Consider the following 7,681-nt stretch of genomic DNA (forward strand, 5'->3'; position numbering starts at 1 on the left):
AAGTCATTCAGGAACATATTGGGGCTAAGTGTGAGGTTTGGCGCGCCTACAACCGGTTTTTAAAACTCCCAAGTGGTTTAACAACCACTGACCGTTCCAAGGCGGTACCCCCTTTGTGTCCCTTCACGTGTTTTTCATGTCTGTTTGTTACTTGTTTTTGGATGTTTACATGTTTTGTGATGTCTGTCTTGTTAGATTGTCGTTGACGGTAAGCATTTTCTCAAGTCCCCCCTCACCGATTTTTACCCCCCCCCCCCACCTTCTCACCCTTACAACCTTTATCCCTTTAATTCCCTACTGCAGGCGTCACACTGTCCCGAAATTGACACCAGATGGGCATACGAATATGATTTTTTTAATTTCGTGCGAAGATAGTATTTGGTCGACAGTCTTTCAACAGCCGAAACAAGTATGACTCCTACAGAAGGTCAGGCGATCGCAACCGAGCCACACACGATTCCTACCGAAGGTCAGGCGATCACATCCGATACACACACGAAGTCACCTCAAAGATGCAATTTTGTACAACGTAGTTTACCAGCAGGACACGCGAAGTTCACAGGAAATGTACCCGACGTCGTATTGAGAGTACGATGCCTTCGTACGTTGTTACGAAGGCGTCAAGTGACCTTCACCTCCGGTGGTATACCACCCACTGCCAACCGCGGAAAATTTCAGTTGCAGATAGTATTGGGAGCTAATTAAACTACGTTTAAACTTTATTTTGGTTCTTCAAATCACTATCAAAAACAATTTCAATTTACACAAAAATCTATGATAAAAGTGATGACTTTGATTATGGTATAGTAAACTATCCACATTTAGATGGGGACGAACCGCATGCAACATCTGACGGGGTATATGTATCTCAGTAAATTAGATTCGCTAGAGCTTTTAGCAACGTGAAGGATTTTAACAAGCTAAATATTTTTATTACTCAAATAGGGCTACCGCTATTTTAAATTACGTAGATATTTTACAAAATTTAACAATCGTAACTTTGATTTAATCTCAAAATTCAGTAGTGATTCAAAAATGATTTTATTGGAGATGTTATTTACAAACTTTGCAAGAGCTTTGGTCATTGTTGCCTTTACTAAAATTATTAAACGTTTAACCAAAAGAGGTTTTGACTCTACTTTTTAAGATATACCGCATGCTTAGTGTTCAACAGTTGGTCCTTTCCTCTTTTGATTACATCTGACGGACCAAGTGGGATACTCTTTGATGGACAGTTCTTAATGCCCTATGGGACTGAATTGCCTTAATGTTCGTCTTTTGCCTTGCTTCGTCGGGCCCTTTTAGGTGATTTTTTTGTAACTCTGTCTTCCTTTAATATATTGAGTACTTTTGTTATGGTCATATATGTATTCTTTTTATGTATCTACATATTCATCTCGGTGTTTTACTTATTTTACCTTTTGAAACCATACAACTGTTATAAATGAACTTGGCGTGGATTCATTTTATTTACACCTTCTCGTTTATAGGAACATGGTGGGCTAAGAGGGAGGTTTTGTGCACTTTTAACCGGTTTAAACTCCCCAGTAGTACTTATGCTGCTGACCGTTCCAAGGCGGCGCCCCTCTTTGTTCCTCAGATGCATGTCTTTGTTATTTCATACTGTTTTGGTGACACTTTTGTCGGCATCCCTTGTTGTTTTCTCGTCTACGGTAAGTTTTATTCCCTTTGCCCCTTGTTTTATTTATTTAATACATAAATCATTTACTTTCTTTGATTTCCTTATCGTTTACCATTATTTCGTCTTATGCATCATTTGAGTGATAATCCTATCCGTGCTCCCTTGCGCCCTGTCCGTTTTCCTGGGGGGGGGGGGGGTCCTCTTGTGTTACTTGGTTCTTGTTGCTGGGTCGTGTGGGGGTTGTGTTCATGGACCGTTGCCTTTGCCTTGTTGATCTTTATTCTTGTTTTTTTTAACGTTTTTTACAATAATTAGGAATCTAACTGTTTTTAAGTATAAAATTGATTTCTTTACAGCGTGTAATTCATTCTCAACAATAAATATCATCATGAATTTCAAAAAAAATGAATACTGTATTGTCGTTCTGACCAAAATTCAACACATTGATAGGTCAAGTAGAGTGTGATAATCAAAGATTGACTTCAGGATAACATGATTTCGACCTAATTCTGACAAAACAATTTACTGATTTTATACATTTTAACCTACATATAGAAACAAAGAAATCGGGTTAATGGATTGTCGTTATGTCCCAATTTTGATAAGTCAGTAGGCTTTTTCAAGCGGATATCAATTATAAGAAGATTTCGGGTTTACGCACAATATAACCGAACTCATTTTAGTCGTGTTTCCTTATATTTTTTTTTAATTTACAATTAGTTATAAATTATCACTGTCATTAAACTTGTACTTACTTTGTTACCAGGATCAACTTAAATAACAAAGGTATATGTAAGAAAATGCTGTTTGTTATAGATTAAATAATTTAGGGTTAACAGTTAACACAATTCTTGAATGTGACACAACTTCTTTGAAATTATTGCATTTATTTTCAACTTTTTTAAACTGTGAAATTGAAAATTATTTAAAAGTTTATTGTAAATATTATCCTTCGTATATTTACTTGCGTGTAGAATTTGAATTTTAATTATATATTAGTTGCATGTGAAGAAATCTATATGCACACTATCGTGATTGTATCCCTATCATATACAAATTCATAAGATTTATAAATAAGTACTTAACATTTTAAATATACCTACCTTTGTATTAAGCATTTATTGGACTTTGGTATTTCACTAAATAACTGTTCGTGTAATGTTTGTCGTAAAAAAGATAATGTCAAAAAAAGTATAAAAGTATAAAATAGAGTAAGTAAACTGTAAAAGATGTTTGACACCATGTTTTTATTTTATTTTTTTTTAATTAGACATACATTTAAACATATCATAGCCTTGAAGGAAATCAACATTGGTTGATATCATTGATGTTTTAGCATTTCCCTAACATTCATTTAATTGAACCTGATTGAAAAAATAACTTTTCTCGCTAAAACGATCCCTGGATACGTCAATTTGAGTATGTGCCTAGAAATGTTGAATAAAGTTAACTGGTATGCAACAGAACCAGAAGTATGTTTAATATTAATCCTAGATATATATACTTTATGATAATTAAAGACCATTATTCCCAAAATAGTATTTAAATGGAGAATTGAATGTATTAGTAAATCCTAAAGATAAAATAAACTTAGCAATACTACAGTTAAACGTTATTCGCTGAATAAATCATCTAAACTGTCTTCAAACTTAAAACCGGACTTGCTCTGCAACTTTTTGTTGAATTTGTGCCTTATGCTTACACTTACCAAATATTTGATATAAAAAAAAGGAATATTAGATTTATATTCGGTGTAAACAATTGGCCATTAATTGCCGATGAAGATGCCAACATATTCTTGTAGCAATGTAAAGATCTTCCTCGATGCTTATATAAAATGAATTTGGTGTTTGGAATACTTTTGTCCAATAGGATTGCAGTATTTCAATTTAATTGCAACACATTTGTTTTGGTAAGTCGGCAAACTGTAAATAAGTCCAGTAAATCTATTGTTTATAATAATAATTTAAAACACTAAGCTGGTAAAAAGTAATGAGTACGTATTTACATAATAAGTTGGTTGCACGGTCGCCACGAGCATGACCAAATTAATTTTGTATGTACGTATTATAAAGTTTAACATATATTTAATGGTATTTCCGTTGTTCGTAAAAGCAAGATAGCTTGAAAGGAAATTATAGCTTATTTGTCGAATTGACTAAAGTAACATTTGTCAGAATGTGCGTCAATTTTAATTGGCGAATACAGGTAAAACGTTTAATTGACTGAAAATAAACATAATATCCATCTAAATAATAATACTAAAAACTGTTACTTATTCGTCGTTCAACAATTTGATTAATAGCTTCAGTGTATTCAGACAGGATTAGACAGTATGATAATGATATGACCTATATCGTGTGTCTCACAAAACATTTTAAATGTTATACATATTCTTTACCATATGAACATCTTTTTTTAAATTTATGATTATGTCTCCTTGTATCATTTCTGTGGGTTAAAGATGCTCTCGACACATAAAAAAATCCCCCGATCGATGTCCATCTTCTCCTCATACTAGAAGCAGTAGTCTAGTGATAGGACGCGCGCTTAGGGATCGAGAGGTCCCGGGTTCTAACCCCACCAGGGGCACTGCTAATTTCCTTGAGCAAAAAATTTACCTGCGATTGTTTCACCCAGGTGTAAATGGGTACCTGCGAGGGTGGTATAATTCCGTTGCGCCAAAGTGTCGGCTGCACTAAGCAGAGTTAAAAGACTCCCCGGAGAGATTGATAGATATATATCAGTAACCCGATGACAAGGGGTAAAAGCTGTAAAGTCGTTGAACGTGTGTAAGCATGAAACTTAGACTATTAAATGCAATTACTTACCTACTTTTTTATATATTTCATAAGATGAATGTTTATCTATCTTTTATATGTTTACCTATTTATTTAGTATTATTATAACTTGTATTATTAATATTTTTGATTATTATTATTGTTATTATTATTATTATTATTATTATTATTATTGTATTATTATAATTATTATTAGTATTAGCATTAGTGTTATTTTTTATATTATTTTTATTGATGTTGTTGTTGTTGTTATTATTAGTCTTGCTATTTTAAAGCCCTATTCAGAAATGCCTAAAGTTAAATGATTTTGTTTTCAGGTGTCGCTAGCAAACGAGAGAAAAAAAGAGATTTGTTTCTGATACTGATACAATTAAAAAGTACATTATTAGATGTGATTTGTAATAGTAGCTTTGATTGTAAGTTCATGCTTATACTATTAATACGCCAAAAAATACGTTTGAGATAAAGATACTGTAGATATCAGTGTTATTCACCATTTTTTGTTCTACATTATTAAAAAAATACAATGGTTCCTGTTACAATTTGTCATAATTGATGGTGCGAGAACAGGATTTTGTGAAAATATGAACACCTATTTTCAGTTTAAGCATTATATTTTTAAACAAACACATGCAAACTCGATTGTGTAAAAGCTACACCTTTTTTAAGAATTTTATATGCAAACATTTTACCAAAGTTGTGTCGCTTTCAAGAAATTAAAAGTAAAGATCAAACTAACTTTATTGATATTGAATTCCCAGGTTGGGTCAACCGTAAATTTATTCGATCTTTAAAACAGCGTTTATTTAATATTTATTTTATAAATAAACAAGCAAACGCAGACTCGTTTGTGTAAAAAGCAAGTACAACTTTTATGTTAACAACGAAATTGATTTTTGCTTATTGCACCCTAAATAAAATAAAGATGAAACATAGACTATAAAAAAAACTTTTGCCATATTTTGGTTACATCTTTAATCATGTTATCCTAAATTCAGTTTTATTATATCCAATATCTACTTGACGAAGCTTATTGACTTGTTAAAATGTGGTCATTACGACAATACATGACCCGATTTCTATTAAAATTCAGAATTATATTATATCATGTTTGGAAGGAATGACAAGCTGTAGTGAAATTTTATTTTATAATCTACAATCAGTTACCTCCACAATTATTGTACCATCGACCTAACCGCACTTAAATTAATGTTCAAGTATCCTTTATTGCACATGATTAATTTTACTGAATATCTTAACAATTTCAATTATGCTATCTATAATTATATCTTTAGCCGTTAATATAGACGATCCTTTCATTGATCGTCGGCAAAGAGAAATATATGTGAACCGTATATAACACTGTTGCATAGCCGAAATAATATCAAAGCTAGTGGTATGTTAACTTCGCCGAGCCTTGTTATTTACTGTCCTTAATCATAGGAATTGTTATAACAAATGACGTTTAATTGACATACAAATTTAAAGGTTGTTTTCAAATCAGTTGAAAATATAAAGAATGTTGCATCACATTTCTTATATGTAATGCAATTTATTAGATAAAACAAAATTGTATTGAGAGCTGCGATTAAACTAATTAAATTCAATATATTGCTGCGATTTTAATTTCATATACCACATAAGCTCAAATGCAGGTGTGTAATAGATCCTTTTTATATATAAACACACGAGATATCACTGATAACAATTGAAGCAGATGTTCGCATAATAATATTTCATTCAACTTGTTACATACATTTAGCTGATACAATTTCCTTCATTTAATGTACGACAAATTAATGGATAACCGTTATCAGTTTTATATTCATTATGGCTGTTGACTTTGGAAAGTGTCGAAGGTTTAATCATGGCGTTATTAAATTGTTTACCAAAACCTGGAGCTGTCATCACTGCAATATAGAAAGACAATTATTGTTTGACTGAAAAGAGACGAGAAAAATATACATAAACATGTGCGTGGAATATTGCTAAAACCTTATTTTTTCCAATCATTTAGTTGGTATTGATAAAAGTATTACAGTTTTAGCATTTGTAATGTGTATGAATACAATCATTATGTCTTCAATGTAACCTTCAAACAATTGTTAACATATCAATCAACTAGGTTTAGCCTTAACATTTGTATCAATGTGGTCAAGATAACACGTTGCTATTATATTGTCTATTCATCATTATAATAATAACACTGGATACTAAGTTAATTGTTTACTATCTATACATGTTATTGAATTAGTTTAATATAAATGAAACAAAGCATTTAATGAAACGTGTGAACATTGAAAAGAAATATATGTAAAACATGCAGAGAGACGTTATAGCAATGAAATCTATGTTGAAATCTAGGCAATCGCTCAGCTAGAAACTCGTCATTGAGCCACACTATGTTATTCTTATTATATGCGTAAAATGTTTTCAATTTTCCATCAAAAGTCAACCAATTTCATATGTATGTGTAATCTTTTAACAAGTTGAAAGTTAATAGTTTCTGAAAACATCCCTACCTTGTGATACTAATTTGCAGTTAAATTAAATAGAATAGTAAAAAGAATAGTGTAGAAAACCAAGGTTATCTAAAACTATTGTAAATACTTGTCTTATGTTTAATTTATTGATTTATTATTACTATTATTATTATTATTATTATTATTATTATTGAGTTTGTTTTTAAGTAAGTTACTTTAATCAAAGCTTTTTTATCATTATTATATTATGAATTACACAAAGTGACAATTACACAGTAATACATCACTAATCAACAATTCCCTCTATACAATATATATTCATTTCACAAATTAAAAGGTAATACACTTAACTTTTCTTCCGAAATGCTATATACGTATGCAACAATTATTGTGTGAATAAAATATAAAAAACTTCTCCTGTTTCATAAACGTTTAGTTGTTATTAAAAAAAGAACAGAACAATATGCGTATGATTATCAGAAAAATCACTCATTTTGATTTGTGTTTGTATATCAACACGCATATAACTTTAACATGTATTTGAACTAGTGTACTATTATCAAACAGGTTCGGTTATTGCAAACTAATTGAGTGATAACCGTCACCATTGTGTTTATATAATATCTGCCCTCTGCGGAGAGAGAAACATGTAAGTGTTTACCTTCTCATATAAGTGACTATGAAGGTAATGTCTTAGTATGTGTATGAAAAACAAATTTAACTGTATGCTTGAAGTATCAGTCTGTTTAGACATG

This window comes from Ruditapes philippinarum, unplaced genomic scaffold (genome assembly GCF_026571515.1).
Source record: "Ruditapes philippinarum isolate M1 unplaced genomic scaffold, ASM2657151v2 ctg2872_1_1_1_1, whole genome shotgun sequence".
NCBI classification, from domain to species: domain Eukaryota; kingdom Metazoa; phylum Mollusca; class Bivalvia; order Venerida; family Veneridae; genus Ruditapes; species Ruditapes philippinarum.